At 28.9% G+C, this 20,501-nt stretch overlaps 1 non-coding gene across 1 annotated transcript; it reads right to left on the bottom strand.

The window, feature by feature from the left end:
• Positions 1–8,838: 8,838 nt before the first annotated feature.
• On the bottom strand, positions 8,839–9,001 carry LOC130669206 (U1 spliceosomal RNA). The gene has a single exon (XR_008990139.1). It is a non-coding gene; the product is annotated as a U1 spliceosomal RNA (small nuclear RNA).
• Positions 9,002–20,501: the final 11,500 nt, after the last annotated feature.

Here is a 20,501-nt window from a genome sequence, read left to right as displayed (position 1 = left end):
ACCGGGGTAAAATGAGACACTTTTTTTTTAAACAAAACAAATTTTTTTCTAATTCTTGGCATCCAAAATTTTTTTTTTTTATTAAGAAATCAAAAAGCTGATTCTGAGGTAAAATAGACACTAATGACTATGAGATTTATTAATTTAATTATTAAAATTAACTTTAATTATCAAGTACAAGAAAATGGAACAAAGAACTATTTTTTTTTTAATAATGACCAATTTGACCCCAGATTCACCTTGTTATGGATCTGAATAAAATAATGCGAATAACAAACATTTAATAATAAAAAAAAAATTTTTTTTACTAAAAGTTTCTTATCCAAACAAAGCCGCCGAGCTTCGAAATTTTCCCATAGATCGGCCGATGCCTGGTTTGCAATGATTGGCCAATAAATGGCTAACTATACTGGCCCGTGCATGGTGAATCATTGGCAGCCGTCTTTTTGCTTATAAAAACGGCGCACAATTAACCGCCATTCGTTGGCCAACGGTTTGATCGAGTGCTCTTGATACCAAGCTTTGGCCGATGATTGGCCAATACTTGCGACTGCCATGCTTGGCATACCGTTATCATCCGATATTTAGCCGATCTTCGGCCGATGCTTGAAAATTGGCAGCCACTCACGACCCAGTAAAGGGCCGATTCTTTTTTTTTGTAAATGGGAAGTGACGTCCGGACGGGCGGATCAATTTGTCTCATTTTTGAAATGTAGAAAATAATTTTTTGAGCAAAAAAAAAAAATTTTTGTCTTAAAAATGCTGTCCATTTTGCTGTGATCTTCCTTATACTTATAAAATATCGCATAAATCGTTAACTGAATTAAAAGGCTATGAAAATATTCATCGTGGGTGGCAATAATGGCTCTCGAATTCAGCCAACCATTGAAGTTCGAGTCCGACGATGATGATCGAAGAATTTGGTAGTGGCTCGTTCACTCATTCCTGATGTCTATTGTCCATATAATTTTTTTATCTGTATTCTTATTTTTTTTTTTTTTATGATCGATCAGCAGTAACACGCGCGTGTCACGATTTGTCTCTCACGCATTATAATCACTAGCCTGAGGCTTTAACGTTTTTTTATTTTATCTTCCACCTCATTGTTAATCTTTTTTCTTTATTCTTTAACTCATATCCATACTCGTGCATTTAAAACTAACGATGATCCGACAGAGTCCATCAAAAGAGAGAAGGAAAATCTGATAACTGATCTTTATCAACCGTAACGCGTTCGCATATACGTCATAAATATCTTCAAGAGCTTTAACTAAAAAATAGTCTTTTAAAAAATGCTACACCATCATCTCATTCTGAAGATCTTGATCAATAATCAGCTACCATACTATAAAAAAAGTGTTATGGCGTCACAAAAACTATCTCGCGGGCGTTCAAATGGATATGAGTCAAAGGATTTGTTGTTTACAATTTTTAGTTTCGATTCCATTTATTTTTTTAAATAATTTTATCCCTGATTTTTTTTTGGTATTAAAAATATTTATTTAAAAAATTATTTTATTTATGATTCGTAAATTTGGTGGAGGGTCGCGCGAAAAAGAGACCTTTTGATGAACTTTAATCCGTTGGATCTTTTATTTTGTACTCATATTTAAAAAAAATAATTTTTTGGGCAAATGAGGCAACACAAAATTTGTTTTTTGAAAACGTTTTAATAAAATTTGTAAAGGGAAGTGATTAACGTGTTGATTTAGGTAAAAAAAAGTGATCTACGATAAATATTCGAAGATCGAGAGTGTAAAAAAAATTAAGGAACAAATTTGCAAATTAAAATTTTTGAGCGGTTCAAATTTAAAAAAAATAATAGATACTATAGAAGTACGGTAGCAAAAATGACTTCAGATATTTTCAAATATTTTTATTTAAAATCGCTCTATTTTAGAGGGATCTTATGAAAAAAAGGACAATATCAATTTTACATAAATACTTTTTAATTCTCTTAAGAAATAAAAATTTATTCCCGGGCAAATAAACTGATCAAAATTTCCAAAATATGTTTAAAATTATCGGCCGCCCAATTTCAAAATACAGTAAGGCACAAATTTTTCCAAATCGATTTCTTAATATTTTCGTTTCAGTAGAGTCTTGTGAACATGATTCAATACTCAAAAAATTTTATTTTCCTCAGTTACTGTGTTTTGAAATTGAGCAGCTGTTATCCTTCAATTTTTTTTTTTATAGTATTTTCCTTCAGAAAAGTTTCTCATTATGAAAACAACTGAAATAATAACGAAAATTTAATGGCATCATTTCATATAAGAATTTTTTTTAAATTAATTGTTCTATTATCGAAACACCAAATTTTAAATTTTTGAAACCGGAATAAAATAATGATTCAAATGAAAATTTTTGTGCGCCATTTTGCCCGACTTTCTATAACAAAACTTGTCAACCATAAATACAAATTTTTTTCTAATTGTCCTCTAAAATAAGTCTTTTCTTTGCACAAAAAAGAGAAAACCATCTCTCTGACATTCGTCATTCTAAACGAGCTGAATGTTTGAACAAACGGAGCTCGATCCGACGGTTCGTCCGATAAAATCATCTCGAATCGCTTATGATTTAACCAAAAAACCAAAGAAACAAAAAATCGCATGTTTTTACGCATGCTTGAAACAATCGATTGCACACAGTCTAGTCTAGTCGCGAGTAATGTACAGTAGTGCAGATAGATGTATAATCCAAGTCCAGCTTTGGTCCATCCGTCGCATATCATACACTCTCGTAACACGTCTATCAGATATTCTGTCGTGGAAAAAACCGCATCAATTACACAGTTATTTTGAGAGACCACCAGAAAACAGGATCCTACAGTACATATATATTTATCTTTTTTGTTCATTTTGTATCCATCCATACACTTTTATTTGTTTCAAATTTCAAATGCGACAGCGCCGTAACCGCAGCGTACATTTTAATACAAATTGTTTGGTTACGGTCTTTATTATGAAAAATACCACATGTCGAATAAATAGACGCGAGGCTCATCATTACCGTGTCTCTGGAGAATCAACCAACTTACCCAAATGTCATGCAGTCATGTACACTCGTGTAGTTAATATTAAAAATTATACCAAAGTTTAACTGACCCTTAATTAAGGACCATTCTGAATTTTAATATCTAATATTAACTATAAATTACACATATTACTTAATATGTCTCAATTTTCATTTAATTCTATATTTATATTTAACCTTTATTTTAGTTACTCTATATCACGAAAGAGGCATAAAGTCCACCTGATAAACTTTTATTCCTTTTTTTTACCCCTCGTCACAGTCATCTCTATATGTATATATATTATATATGTACATGTATAGTAGGAACAATGCAGTAGTAGCAATAGCAGCCTCATCAGCCTGATAACCCACGAGAAACGCGTGTCGCCCACTCACTGTGATTGCTACAATATCCCAAACCTCTTCCCTCATTCTATATCCTCTGTATGCCCTAGTTGAAGTTGTAGTAGTAGTAGTAGTAGTAGTAGTAGTAGTAGTAGTTTGGTTCATGTCTCACCCTCTTGCCAACGCCCTCGGGAGTCCTCGTAGCCGGGACACCAATCCGTTCACCAGCAGTCTCGACCGACGACCAACCATCCCTTGATTTAACCCTCCTACAAGTAACACCTCTATAAGCAACAGACTCTCTGATTCTCTATTAAACGGATAAGGATAACTGTAGAATAACGAAATCCTTGTTTTCCTATTATGTCAAACTGTATAAGGGTTTTATTTAATTACTGGTCATTGTCGTTATTAAGATAAGACTGTGGTCAGAGTTAATAGTAACTCTTGGTATAGGAGAGTTAATACTTGAGCCAAACGATTTGATAATAATTAGTTAGTTAATGAAGAGTTGTTTCAGAGTATTGTCAATAAAGGTTAATTGCTTTTTGGTTGTTTGATTAAATTTAATTACTAGTGATCACGGATCGTTTGAATTAATCCAATTAATGGGACGTATTTGCTGCTGTTGTCCTTTGGGATGAATTTCAGGCGGATGGTCATCAATTGGATTTTTTACCTTTTTTTTATTTTTTATTTTTCAATGTCAGCCAATTGGTTAGATTGCTATTGCGGCTGGCTAAGTTTAGACGGGGACATATTAATATTTTTTTATTGTTTCGTGATCGGGTGAGTGGAATAATGAAAATTGGATCGAGTCACTTTCTGAGGATTAGGTTAAAACACGCGTGCGTGATCCACCCTTGACATTACGCTGCGATACGTGTGTACTATATTATTGTTATTACCCTCTCGATTTCACTTGGATTATCAGCAGTAATGGTTGCATATTAAATACAGATGACGTACGTAATCCCCCTGTTAGTTGTGGTTATATGTATCAATATATTTAATATATCATATCATATATATTTGCTATACAACCATTGGAAATTACTCATCAAATAATTTTTTAATTCAATTATATTTTGTTTGTCTCTTATGGTTTGTCTCTTATGGTTTTTTTAAAAATGTTTTTTATTGAAACCTTATAAATAATTGATTTGATTGACGGGAGTAAAAAAAATTTCTTGTGAGTTTTAAGATTTGCATTTAAATATATCGAGTAGGTCTATTGACGGTTATTAAAAATTCTAGACTCAGGGTTGCAAATTACAAAAATTATGTGATAATTAATTTATTACTTAGAATTTTTAATTACTTGCATGTGTGTGATATAAAAAAAAATAATTGAATATTCAAAATTTAGGGAAGAGGGGGGCAAAGTGGGTCCATTAAGAAAAATAATTATATTATCATTAATTTTTTTTACGCGTTTACTTCTTTTTAGACTCTTGATACTTATTTTTACTCCATTATGCTGCGTCCATTAAAATTGAAAAATCGAAAATTAGGAGCAAAGTGGACCCTCCAAAAAATTTTGGATTTCATATTTTTTATTCTTTACACGTGTGATAATTGCAAATTACTATAAAACAATTGTATTTTAATAATATAAAAGCCATTTTAATAGTCTGCCACGATACAGCTTAAAAACGTCATTTTATTATCTTTAACTTTCTTAATAAATTATATTTAATGAACAGTTTTGATGGTCTATTTTAGCCCTTATTACATAAGAAACTTCGATAAGCTCATTATCCGTCTCAATTTATTGACGTATAGAAAATTTTGAGGGGCCCACTTTGCCCCCATATTTTTTGAAGTTTTGAAAATTTTAATAGGGCCCCCTTTGCCCCCTCCAACCCTATATAAAGTATTGAATTTAGTATTAATTTTTTTTTAAATTTAATTCAGAGATGTACAAATAAGCAGATGGGACTAGAATTTTTTGAGAGGGACCACTAGTGTGAAATTTTGAAAAAATCTATTTTTTTGCACATGTCGCTAGTCTATACCTTCGAAAATAATACTAGAATTTAAAGTGCTTATCTAAAATAGTTTTTTTGAGTTATAGCCATCTAAAAAGCAGCCGCTCATCGGTTCTCGAAAATACATTTTTTTAAATTGCTGCATTTATAACTCGAAGACAAATCATCCTATCGATTAGATTCGAATGCAGCTTCTTTTTTATATATTTTTTCATACCATGAACCTCCAGTTCTCCGATCGAATAGAAAATATAATTTTGACAGGCCAAAAATCATCAAATTTTTGCGCGAAATTTGAAATTTTTTTTTAAAACTCCACCATTTTGTTAAATTTCAATTTTTTTCTTAGCCCGAGGGTCATGGTACGGGAAATATCTTTGAGTTTAATAAACTTTTTGGTTTTTTTGAATTCAGACACTGTGAAGGTTACTATTACTACATTGAGGACTTTTTTTTTTGAGCCTTGGAAGATTGCGAATAATTTACCGAATTTTCAATTTTTTGGTCCTGAAATTTCATCATATATTTCTTATAAATCCACTAATATATCCTCGAACCATCAAAATATTCCATGGGGTAGTTTTCTTTGAAAAAATTCCCAAAATTCTTTTTTTTAGGCGGTGATACTATTAGTGGTCCCCCTTAAAGCTTCGAAAAAAAATTTTCGCCTATTATCTTCTAACATAACTTTACCTAGCCTACAAAAACTATCAAAATTAATAAAAAGTCACACCATGCGCTCAATTAATTAAATAATAAAATTTCCCTCTATAATTTACATTACCATACAAATAATAAACAATTAAAATAAACGCTAAAGATTTATCTCCATAATAAATTTTTACCCTCCATTATAGAATAATAAAAAAACTATTTATACTTCCCCATTTTATTAATCTATTTTTCAACACTGAGTACTCATTTAGATATCACTAAGATATTTTCCACACACCCATCCATACATTTATATACACACATTAAGTATCAAGAGTCGAAACGTAAGGGATAGGAGTTAAAACGCGATCCAATTTCTCAGGCCATTGAATGCGGCGACTACCATCTGTCTAACGCGGGTGCGCGTTCGTTTATATACACACTCAGTACAACTTTATACTTTTTTTTTTTTTTTTTACAGACGAACCGTGAAATGCGCAAACAGAAGGCACGCGGACTACTCCTTTACATTTTAATCAAATCATTTATATATATATATATATAACAAGATCGCGTTTTATTTTCATTTTCATGATAAATTTTCCAATTCTTTAAGATTTAATTAACATTTTTTTTCTCAGTCTATTGACCTGCTCACAAGTCATTACACTATTTTTTTTTTTACCCTTTTTATATTTAATTATTACTTTTATTTCATTCGTTACAAGTATTTAATATATATATTATATATTTATATATTGTTGAGACTTAATTGCTCGTCCTTTTACGGGGCACGAGTATGTGCACGATGCATGGACGTATAAGTGAGTCTTGAGATTTAATATTACACTATTACTATTATACAATAACACCATCATGTATAATATATATAATATACAATATATAATAGTACAAGTTATCTTTAAAATTAGTAGACTCCGGTAGGTAATTGTCGATACAATTAATAGTTATTTTAAAAGATCGCGCGAGTTATTCTCGAGTACACGAGTACATGAGTTGTTACTTTGAATTTTTATCATCATCACCAGGCGTAAAGAAAGTATTCCTTTTTCCGTTAATATAATATATATACATGAGTATGAACGCCTTATAAAGACTAACATTTAAACTTTCAGTATTTTAACATTTATTTATTTTTTTATTGTTATGTACCGTGACTGAAGTATGATTAGAGAGATTATTATTATATATTTTTTAGTCGAACCCCTTTTTTATATGTATTGATGAGGGAAAATATATATTAAATGCGGTTCTTATAACTTCGTGTAATAGAATTATTTTTTAGTGTAATGCCGTGGGAATTCTTGAGAAAAAGGTAAATTAATATATTGAATATTAAATTTTACTAAAAATTCATTGTTTTATTTTTTTATTATTTATTTTATTGTATGGGATTGTAGATTAACTGATGCAGTTTTACTTGTTTGTAATTATTCTTTGTTATTATTTATTATTAAAAAGTGATTAGAATATTGCGATTATTATAAGACGTGTAATGCCCGACATTTAATTATGCTTGTTTAAGAGTTTAAAAATTGATAATTTATGTGGGAATAATATTACTAATTGTTAGATTCATTTTTTTGAATTAATGTGTCAATGTAGTAGAAGTTTTAAATTTATTTAATTGGACATTTTGATTTAAAAAATTATGATCGCGATTTAAAGTACGCGGGGAGTCGGAAAATTTGAATGAATAATTATTAGTAATTAAAAATTTTATTTAATAAACGATTTATTATCAATTGAGTCATGGGAGAGAGTGGGCAATGAAGAAGTACCGCGAAATTTATTTTTTTATTATAAATTTTGGAGGTACCCCGTCATCCCTTATTAAAAGAAACGATTTGAAACGATTAGAAAAAAAAAATTTTAAATACTTTTTAATGCTTTTGAATTCTCTTTTAATCAGGGATGTTCCAGAAATTTTGTAACGTTTTGTACGCAAAAAAAATTAATATTGAGTCAGGAAAATATTTTGGAAAACAATCTTTTTCCGGAACCAAGTAAAGATTTTCTTGAGCTAAAAGAATTTGTCTTAATTAAAGAAAATTCATCTTGGTCAGAGGAGATTTCTACTTTATCCCGGAAAATTGAGGTTTCAAAAAAAATTTATTTAATCAAAAATAATTACTTTCAATCGAGAATTTCTTTTTTTGTGTAAATGTAGGGCAGAGGTACCGTTTTAGGCCACTCTAGGTCCAGTCTTGACCACTAAAAAAATTTTATAAAATAATTTGTTATGTACGCAATGACATAATCATTTTTTTTAATTCGTTCAAAGACACTCGAATTACTGTATTAAAGTACAAATTTTTTTTTATATTGTTTCCTCAATTAAAATAAAATATTAAATGTCCAAAAATGGAGCAGTGGCCACAAATGCTACTATCTTGTGTACATCGTTTGGCAAAAAAAAAAAAATTTGTATGACGTTCAATCATAAATTATGAAAAAAAAAATCCGGTAGTTTTAATTTATAATTTAAAAAAAAATTTTTTTATAAAAATTATTACAAATTTTTTTGTTGACCAAAAAATATTGAATTTATTTTTCCTCATATTTTTTTTTTATTTACAAATTTAATTTTATTGTTAACTATCTCTAATTAAATTCCATTACTTATAAAATATTGGATTTATAAAAAAACAACGGTTATATTTCCAGATCTTAATTTTGCACGACTGTTTATTTTTTTTTTTTTTTTAAGTTTAAATTACAACTGAATTTACTATCGCGAGTAATGAGTAGCAAACACAACAGAAATGAGCTAATTCGTTACTTAAATTAGTCATGCATTATCATTTAACACGGGGCCGCGCGAACGCAGTCCCGACTATCAAAAATTACGCGCACGATGTATCCACATTAGGGATACTCGCGGGGGTCAATTCAACCGTAGTGCAATGGAAGAACTTCGCCCCGGAGGAACTGCCTTCTTGATCGCAGTCTCCTCTACGCCAAGTAAGTATGAAATTGCGTCATTCTAAATCAGGTTTAACACTTCTATGACATGTATCTAAATAGAAGCAATAAACTATAGTCCGAGCCACCTGGCGATTGCTTTCCGTACTTATCTTAAGGTCATAAATTAATCATTTGCTAAACGTCATAACAATTGAATTTATCTATTTATTTACAATTTGCTCGACTAAGCGTTTGTAATAGAGTTTACGTCAGACATTAGTGATAAGTATTGACATGATAAGACATTGCATAGTCTTATATACATCGTATGAAATTCGTGTCATTATATCATGAGTTTAACCTCATATTTTAATGAATCGTAAGATTTTCATTATTAATTTATTAATTTTATATCAAATTTATATCGTCTTTTTTTTACTATCGTCAAATTAACGAGGAGAAATTAATTTCATTAATTTATAATTAATAAAAATTAAGTTTTATGCTGGTAATTAATTTAAACTTTTTGTAAATGTATTAATTAGTATAAAAAATATATAAATTATTTCACAATTTATTTAATGAAGACAGGAAATTTTTTAGGAATATTGGGAAATTCGATGCAAAATGGGCCACTGTATTTTTGCAAGGCTGGGGTAATATGAGACACCATTTTCGATGAAAAAAAAAATTTTGTTTATTTAAAAATTATAAGTTGTGATTTGGAGACAGGGTGGGGCAAGATTGTCAGTCTGGATCGACTGCAGCCAATTCAAAATTTCTAGTAAAATTTTTTTTTTTTTTCAAGTGTTTTTTATTTGAATTTTTTTATTGAAAAGTAGAAAATTCTTTTGGTAAAAATTTTCTTAAAAAATTTGCTATGAATTCGAAAATTAAACATTTTTAGAAATTGATTAAAATAAAATTGGAAGCTGTATATAAGTATATAAGTATTGAAAGTAATATATATATTTATAAGAATCTGGTGGTTAGAATTGACTGAAAAATGTGAAAATAATAAAAAAAAAAGTTTAAAAAATGATTTCGATCAATTCTCAGAATGCTGACACACACTCGGACAGAGACCGTATTTTCTCGTGAAAGCATTCAGCAATTCGCGAGAGTATATCGCCATCTCGACGCTCTCTGGGTGAATGTCTATCACAAGATGTATAAAGAGTAGAGGGAGTAGAGGGAAACAGTGAAGAGATAAATGTGGAATTGACGTCGAGAGGGTGAGAGTCACATGGGATAGAGCGAATAAGACTCGGATAAGGGAAAGAAGGGAGCAGAGATATGCGAGGGTTCAGTTTGGGATGAAATTCAGGGGTGAAGAGATGGATAAAGTGAGGTCGATAAAGTAGCGATCGTGCACAGGACTCAATTACACGCTCCGACGAATTCTCTCTTTCTCTCCACTCAGCCTAAACTCTCTTTTTATCCATAGACTGTTCATTTTACTTCTCTCTTTTCGTCCTTTTTCTCTCCCTTTATTTCTCTCTTTTACCCTTCCTATTATTTTTATCTTTTGCAAGCCCTTCATTCTAAATCTTCTTGCATTCTGTACGTCGACGATCAACTATGATGAAAGTCTTGGGAATTTCGTTTTTAACGTTTTTTTTTTCTCTCTAAACAAGAGTTTATTTTTTAAAATACCCTCTTTCCATTATTCTTTTTTTTTTACATTCACACGGAAAAAACAGAATATTAAAAATTAATAAATAATAGTAAAAAGTGGAATCTGTTATCAATAATTAGTACTATTATGTACTTAATGCAAAGTAGTTTACTAATTTTTGTAGATTCCGAAAAACTACTATCAATTATTTCAAAAAGTAAGTAAATATTATTACTTTTAGGTATAATACGTGACTTATTAGTGAAAGTTAATTAATTTATGGCATAATCTATTAAAAAGTAATGATTGGTCGAATTAAGAATTGCTATCTTAGATACTGATTTTTCCAGCCGAAAAATTGCAAAAGTTACTAACTTTTATTTTATAAATTCGATATCACTGATCAATTATTAGCTTAAAATATCATTTATTCATCATTATAAATTAATTTACAATATACATAAATTGAATAAGTGGTGAATAATAAAATGAAAAATTAGTATACTAGATACTGATTTTTTGCTCATAAAAATACCGAAAATTTTTAACTCTCATTTTATAAATTCTATCCCATTGACTAATAATTAATATAAAATGTTATTTATTCGTTATTATAAATTAATTTATTATATACATACATCGAATAAGTGGTAAATAATAAAATGAAAAATTAGTATACTAGATCTTTATATATTAATATGTACGTTTACTAATTTTTCGGTTCCTCATTTTTTTAATTTTTCTATGTTTATTTGAATAGTAATAACTGTAGATACCAATTTATCGATTCTTTTTCATATTAATTTTAATATACGAAATTACAAATTTTGCTCTTCTATGTGTATCAAATTTTAATATAAATAATAGCCATGTCGTAATATATATAATGATCCTGGTATGATATTAGTATCGAATATATTAATTTTAAGTCTAAAATAAACCACAAACTATTAAAATTTTGAGCATCATTTTTTTCCGTGCATAGATGTCTCAGTAGTAACATATTGTGCAAAAAAAATCAAGTGTAATGGAATAATTTATTAATTATGTACTTGTATTACTGAGTCTTAAAGGACCTAAGGTCCAGATCTATTTTGCATTTTCATTTTTTTTTCTTTGATAAAAAAAAGAAATTCAAGTTTTATGGAAAACGACAACCGGATATTCGAGTGAGCTTGTATGTGTAAGTGTTCCATTATGGACACGCTAATAAAATAATAACCGATTTTTAAAGATTTCCTCTGCATAGTTATGAATGAGATTTAAATGTAAGTTTATTACTCAATTGAATTAAAAAAATTAAAATTTAATTCCAGAATCTATTGATAGTCGATTTCCATTCTCCGCAAAATTGATTTTTTACTTAAAATAATTAGCGGTACGAATTATATTAATATAATTTTCTCCTTCATCAATATTCAAGTTTCCGCTGTAGTCTGGAAAAAATTTACTATATCAGATGTATATCAATTTCATATGTGAATATTTAAATTGTTACTTTAGGTATTAATTTTTTATTGAGGATAAGAGATCCGTTTGATCCTAAAGTTTTTTTTATTCACATTCTTAAATTAATTCGCAGAAGAAAAATTTATAAAATATTGAATTGTATGATTGTCCGTGTAAAAAAAAAGTTATGAAAATATTATTATAAATGAGAAGCTTTTAAATTTGAGATAAGTCGATACTTGGACAATTTAGTTTTGGAACTTTCAAAAATTAAAATGAGCGGGCAAAAAGCTAAAATTTGAATCTTTTGTACAGGAAAAAAAGGACTTCTTGTTCCTAGAAATCCTTTTTTTCTGTGTATACACAGGAACACTGGTAGAGCGCTCGACGCGATACCGACATGGTCTGGGTTCGATTCCCAGTTCGGGCTATCTATATTTTTCTCAATTTATCTATAAATTGTCTTATTGAGGTTTGCATGTCTAGGTTTCCACTATATAAAAAAAATTGGTTCTACCAGTTCCTATAGGAACAAGAAGTCTATAGACTTTTATGCAAAGTTATATACTTTTGTTTATTATTTCGATCTATGTAGATTTCAGGAGACGAAAGTTAAAAAAACGCAAATTATAAAATTGTGAAAAATTAGCATCTATTTTTAAAAAAAAATTTCTGAAACTTGTAAAAAAAAAATTCAGGTCTACGGAGATCTAGATGGAAATGAATTTGAGTAGATCGATATATAGATCTTTAAAAATCCCTGTAGATTTAAAGTTTGAAAAATTTGATTTTACTTAGATCCAAATTATTTTTTCCCGACACGATCGGCAAAAGTTCAAACAAAGTTAAAAAATTTCTTAACCGACCGATGTTTTTATTTTCAAATTTTGAAAAGTTACAAAAACCTTCAACTTTAAATTCCGAATTTCCCAAAGTTCTAAAGTTCCTTGAACGCGGAATATTTTTAGATTTTTCTTACGACAGATACTTTTCATCTGGATTTAAAAGAGTCATTAAACACTTTTTTTTTTTACTTGACATTTGTAAAGTCGTGGAAATAATTAAAATCTCTATTATATTTCCATCTATAAGAATAGTGACAAAAATAAAAATTCAACTTATAAAACTTCTCTTGCGACATTATATTCAATTCTTATTTCTCTTATTTCACCATCTGGATTTTTTTTTTAAATATAAATTTTTAAAATAATCAGTATCCCAATGACGTTTTTACTGACACAATTTTCTTACCAAAGTGCAATCGTTACCTCTGTAATAAATTTTTAAATTACATTACCTGTAAAAATAAAAAAATTCAATACTTATCTCGAGCATTTTTATTGAATAATTAATTAACACATCGGATTATTTAAGTGAATAACTAAAAAAAATGTAATATTGTTAGAGTCACGTCATAATGATAATATATAGATGTAAATTTCAAAAATAAAACTCTTGAAATGTAATAATAATTGGTAGCTATTTACCAGTTAATATCACATTTTCACGGATATTATCAATATCTTGGGGAAAGATCTTCATAATGATAATATATATCTGATCGGATCTTCGTGTTAAAAAATATGTAGAATAAAAAAGGCATCAGCCCAAAAGCGATTTAGTAAATAATAACCAGCAACAAGCAAGACTAACGTCCTATTGGTATGTTATGTATACGCTTTCGCTTCTTCTTGTACATATATTATATATCCACATACATGTACATATATACATATATATATCGTCATATAAAAATGAGGATAAGATCTCTCGTCATCGAAGAATCACCTGGCGATCTTATTGTCTGATTCTGACATTTCATTTTGCTGTATCAAGTAATATAGATAATCATTTGATTACATTATATTCTCCTTGAGGATAATTTACTCACGAGTAGTTGTTACAAAAGGGCGTTATCAATCATATTCCGCCGCCGCCGCCGTTAATTTTTTTTTTTCTTTTTTTTGAACAAGATTGACGAGACGATTTGACTGTTTATATTTTGTTGTATATATATATACATATTCATGTCTAACTTCATTTATATCATAATTCTAATTTTGAAAATATATATATGTATATTTAATATGTAAAAATTAAGTAACGATCACACGAGATAATTTATTGCTTTTTTATAGATGACAGGTTTATAAAGAAAGTCATGATTAGATGGATATAACATAATCATTTTTTTTTTTAAATTAAAATTATTTAATATAAATGTATAGAAATTTCAAAAAAAATTAAGTATTGGTAAAAATACTGTTATTTTAATCTCATTATTAGGGCTAAGATTTTTGCGTTAATTTAAAAATGATTAATAATTAGTGGTGTGGAATTTGTTATATTACGGGGAAAATAATGGTCGTATTAAAAAAGTTTTTAAACAAAAGTTTTAGGAAATTTAATTTTCTAAAAAAAATGTCTCTTATAATTTTTTCTTAGGACTAATAAGAAAGCTGTAATTTCAAAATTAAGATTTTCATAATTAATCAAATTTTAAATCGTTCATTATTAATCTTAATTTTTGAATTACGGTGAAAATATTGATCGTATAAAAGAATCATAAGAGGCATTTTTTTAATGAAATTAAATTTCCTACAACTTTTGTTCGAAAACTTTTTTACTAAGAACGATATTTTCCCCGTAATATCAAAAATTTGAACAATTCATTTAAAAAATAAGGCAAAAATCTTGTCCTATTCATTATTAAAAATAATTTACTTTACATTCGAAAAAATTTTTACTCAAAAATTTTAACCTGAGGACTTTTCGAGAGCTTCTAAATTTTCACCTTTAATCTGAATAGACTTAAATAGATTTATTGATATCAATGCACTGTCAAAAATTGGGAGTGAATTCGGAGTGATGACGGATTTCATTTAAATCCGAATTCACTCCGCCACTCTGAGTTCCGAGTTTCAGAAAAAATCATTCTGCATACGGGATAAGTATACGGAGAAAAATGGAGACAAAAACTACAAATTTTTTTTATGCTGTCGACCAAACTTGAAATAGGAAGTTGAGTCATCAAAACATTACGCTGCACTATAATTATTATTGTGAGCCTCCAAAATTTTTTATTTTCGACTATAATTCCTAATATAGACGAATAATATCCATTGCTATTTACCAATAAGATATTATAAGTGTATAATATTTTTTCGTAGTGTAGCATAATAATTTTTTGGCGACTCAACTCCCTGTTTTAAGTTCGGTTTTAATTTAAAATAAATTCCCCTTCGGAGTGAATTTCACGTCAAGGAAATTAAATAAACAGTCATCCGATCCGCATCCAATCCGGATTTAATCTGCGTTCACTCCGCAAATTTTTTCCAGTGTGTAGATCTAAACTTTGAAAAATTTGGAGGTTTCTTATTCTTATCGCCGGGACGGAATTCGATATACTCACTGACCGCGGGACGAAACTCGCTAACTTCGATTAAATTTTACTCCGATCTCGTTAGATCTTGAAACTAGATTTTGCATTATTTTGCATCATTCCTTATACGAATATATGAGTAATATATTACAGTCTGATGTATACTTATTATATACAATCTCAATTAGTAACGATAGGTGAGAAAATTAATTATCCCGGCAATCCGGTGACTACTACCTAAGCCAAAGATTAATTCAATCTTAGCCCGTTCCTGTTCTTGCAATCGTTATACTCCATTTCATAACGACGGTTTCAGGTTTAAAGAGGGCACTTGATGAATACTAGAAATTACCCAGTTGCTCCTTAATTACTATCGTTGTGCGGGTGCTCTTCACCTCCTTCATCCTCATAATCTCTACATACATGTATTACACACATCCAGATTTAAACCACTGCACATTACGTTATACGATAAATTAATTTATCATATGCACTCATCTTTTCACCTTCTAGTAACCACCTGGAGTTAAATCCACCTACTTTAATTCAAGATTAACATAGCGATATAGATGCAAAAAAAGGTTACACCCGATATAATTTCCAACTCGTTATCATTTCCGATTTTAATTAAAATAATAAAAAAGTGCCAGTGTTACTATTAAATATAAACCAGAGACAGATAATGTAATAAGTGCAGATAATTCACGTGTGCACGTGTGAAATATTGTAACTAATTTTACTTTTAAATTTAACTAAAATAGATTTAATTAATTTACCGAGAAAAAATTAATAATTTAAACTATTATTAAGTGGGAAAAATTTATAAATTAATGATGTGACTTACATATTTTATTTTTTTAATATTTAAATATATAGAGGAGCCTAACGCTAATTATTTTTGTGGCTTTTGAGTACCGGGTTCAAGTTGTTTCGATCTATCGAACAAATCCATGATAATTTTGCCATAATTTAAAAAAAACAAAATTTTTGTCGGGGTACGACGGACCCCTTTAGAAAAATATTTGTCTCATATACGAGACATATATTTAATTTTGCCCGAATATATACTTTTTTCGAACAGGATACTCATGAAAATATGACGATGACAAAAAAAAATTTTTTGTGACAAATTTTTGAGGAGGTCGGTTGTGGCCCAATCTTCCCTTAATTATTACAACTCATATTTTAAAAATATTTAATACGTAATTATGTCAATTATAGACACACTAATTATCATAAATTACCAAGCGACTGATCTTTATAACTCCAATAACTAAACCTCCATAAATAATTTGGTTAAAAAAAAAACCGCAGCACAATTGAAAAATGAAAAGTAATTTAAATCCGCAACATACAAATATAACTTTCAAGCTGATTAAAAAATAATTAAATACCCGAAAAACAGCTCGATCGTTAATACTCATTCCGTGTTTCCTATTACTTAAGAGAGAATAATATAAGCCTCTGGACTGAAAGGATGAACCTCCTTAGAGCTTAACCTTCTCATGAAAATCACCCGGACAATAATGTATCTCACGTGGCGCACCGAGCTAATTGAATGCTACCACGGTAGTTGGTTAGTTTCTTAGCTCTCCATCTGGACGTCACGGGTTTAAACTTGAATTTCAGTTTAAATGTGTGTGTGTGTGTGCTTTACTACTCCTTGGATCCGTTGGAGATGGTGTTGGATATCTCATCCTTATCCTCATCCTCATCCGTACACACCATATTGAATTCAACAAGGGAATAGCTCGTAAGGTTTTGTATAAACCAAGACAAGAGACTGAGGGTGTAGGATCCAGCCGAGTATCCTCGTTGTCTTGGTGTATCAACTCTCTACTCTTTGCTCTCTACCAGCTCCCAGTTCCCAGTTGGATGAGGACAATAATTAACCTGCGGTTAGTTTACGTCGCCCCCTGGTGTTCACTTGGCACGAGAAAGACCCCAGGATATCTTTTTAAGTGAATGAGAGTAAGAGAAAGATAATAATAATAATAATAACAATAATATAAATTTTTACTGTACACTGCATCAGTTTTTTTTGCTGGTTTGGCTTTGCCATATTGGAATATGTCCCAAGACCGCACTGTGAGATGCATAAATATTAACTGTCTGTATACTGTGTAACCAAGTGAGGGGTCACACCTTCTTATAATTATTAATGCGACAAATGACCGCACATCGTCTCTACACAAAACTAACATATCATTCTCTTTTATACTAATGTTAATATAATCTTTGTTTTATTTTTTGGACGGCCAAAAAAATTTATATACCATTTAAATTTTACATGTATATGTAAGAGAGACGGGAACAAAATTAGACACTTTTTTTTTTTCAAAAAATACTTTCTTTTTTTTGAAAAATGTTTAGGTCGGGTTTGTAAAAAAAAAGAGGGTAAGAAGATCTGCCTGGATAACGAGGTCGTTTAAATAAATTATTTAATTGAGAACTAGAGTAGAAGGAATCTGAGGTAAAATGGCCACTATTAAGAAAGAAAATCGGAAAAAGTTGACACACACAGCCGGACTTCCGACCGGAAATAGAATAGTTTCCTAGGACCTAAAAAAGTCGAGATTTGATGAAAAATTGATTTTCGAGAATCGGACAAGTCAATAACTTCCCTTTTTTTTGGAAATTTTTCAATTTTTATAGCGGGAATTAAATTAATAAATCAACAAAGTTTCAATAATGGCCCATTTTACCACAGAGTCACGTTTTCTAGTTTGAAATTTAAAAAAATTTTAATAATAAACACTAGCAAAAAAAAAATTTTTTTTATAGAGAATTTTAAATGTATTGCACTGTCCAGGCTAGGGATGGGCGATATTAAGAAAAAACATCGATATCGTAACATCGATAGTTTTAGTTTTTTATTATCGAGTATCGATATATCGTGTCCAAAAAAATATCGATAGAAAACATCGATAGTTTTAGTTTTTTATTATCGAGTATCGATATATCGGGTCCAAAAAATATCGATAGAAAACATCGATACTTTAGAAAAAAAACATCGATAGTTGAAATATCGATAGATATCGCCCATTCCTAGTCCAGGCTGATCAATTTACCCCACCCTTTTCAAAAAACCGTGATTAGTTTTTTTTCAAAAAAAAAATTTTTTTGTCCGAAAATGATGTCTCATCTTACCCTGGACACCCGCAATAAATATGACGTCTCATTTTGCCCCAAGTTTCTTGACACATAAATATTATATATAATATATATATGGAAAAAAAACATATTTCAAATAGATTAGTAGCCGAATTCCAGAAGCCCAAACATTCCACACTCATTTTTATATCTTTGCTGCTCATATATTTATAATTTTTTTATACTTTGATTATAAATGTATTTTTTTTTTTTTTTTTTTTCAAATTTAATTAACACTTTGAAGAGATTAGTTTTATGCTACTGCGAGAGAGTGGTATGGTCGAATATATTTATATAAGAGCCTGGGTGTAATAAAATATATGTTGCTTCTTATTCTATGAAAGGAGAAAATGATACTCGTTGAGTATCGGTGTCCTGATCGTTGTATTATATAGCACCCGGGTTCGTCGTCAATTGATTTGTGGATTGGAGAATAGAAGTTTGTATTGTATTGTTCGTGTGTGCATGTGTGTGTATATGTGAAGAAGTGTGGGCGGAGTTGGATTTCAAGATGAGATAAATAGAGTTACGTTGATGGTGAAGATTATTATTTTTGGGTTTAAGACACCTGCTATACGTCTTCACCTACTGAAATTTTTTATGTTCAAATTTTTTTACTCCTCAACAATCAATAGACATGAAATACTTCAGTATATATAAATATATATTATACTTATGAAAATAATTTTTTTATGAAGGATTTTGAATAAGTTTTATTATAATTACCAAATTTCATTATACGTAAGACATAAAAACCTTGAGAACGAAATTAAGCGTCACTTGTTCAAATCATCAAGTGGTTGTTTTGATGAATTTTTTGAATTACATATTTATTATTATATTTATATTTAGATTTAATTGTAAGATAAATATGCACAGGTGGGGCTAAAATATATTTTTTTCACTTTTTAAACCGTAACGAACACAAAAGTTTAGATTTCGCAGTGATATTTTATTTTTTTCGATTGGTCATTTGCTTCGTTGTTTGAAAAAATTTGAAAATTTGCTACAAAATTAATTTAAGATTTTAGTTTTTAAATCCACAATCACACGGAAAAAACAGAATATTAAAAATTAATAAATAATAGTAAAAAGTGTAATCTGTTATCAATAATTAGTACTATTATGTACTTAATGCAAAGTAGTTAAACTACTAATTTTTAAGTTAGTAAATTACTAATTTTTGTACATTCCTAAAAACTACTATCAATTACTTCAAAAAGTAAGTGAAGATTATTACTTTTAGGTATAATACGTGACTTATTAGTGAAAGTTAATTAATTTATGGCATAATCTATTAAAAAGTAATGATTGGTCAAATTAAGAATTGGTATCTTAGATACTGATTTTTCCAGCCGAAAAATTGCAAAAGTTACTAACTTTTATTTTATAAATTCGATATCACTGATCAATTATTAGCTTAAAATATCATTTATTCATCATTATAAATTAATTTACAATATACATAAATCGAATAAGTGGTAAATAATAAAATGAAAAATTAGTATACTAGATACTGATTTTTTGCTCATAAAAATACCGAAAATTTTTAACTCTTATTTTATAAATTCTATCCCATTGACTAATAATTAATATAAAATGTTATTTATTCGTTATTATAAATTAATTTATTATATACATATATCGAATAAGTGGTAAATAATAAAATGAAAAATTAGTATACTAGATCTTTATATATTAATATGTACGTTTACTAATTTTTCGGTTCCTCATTTTTTAAATTTTTCTGTTTATTTGAATAATAATAACTGTAGATACCAATTTATCGATTCTTTTTCATATTAATTTTAATATACGAAATTACAAATTTTGCTTTTCTATGTGTATCAAATTTTAATACAAATAATAGCCATTTTGTAATATATATAATGATCCTGGTTTGATATTAGTATCGAATATACTAATTTTAAGTCAAAAATAAACTACAAACTATTAAAATTTT

The sequence above is a fragment of the Microplitis mediator genome, chromosome 5 (genome assembly GCF_029852145.1).
Source record: "Microplitis mediator isolate UGA2020A chromosome 5, iyMicMedi2.1, whole genome shotgun sequence".
In the NCBI taxonomy this organism is placed as follows: Eukaryota; Metazoa; Arthropoda; class Insecta; order Hymenoptera; family Braconidae; genus Microplitis; species Microplitis mediator.
This window is presented reverse-complemented; position numbering and strand designations above follow the sequence as displayed.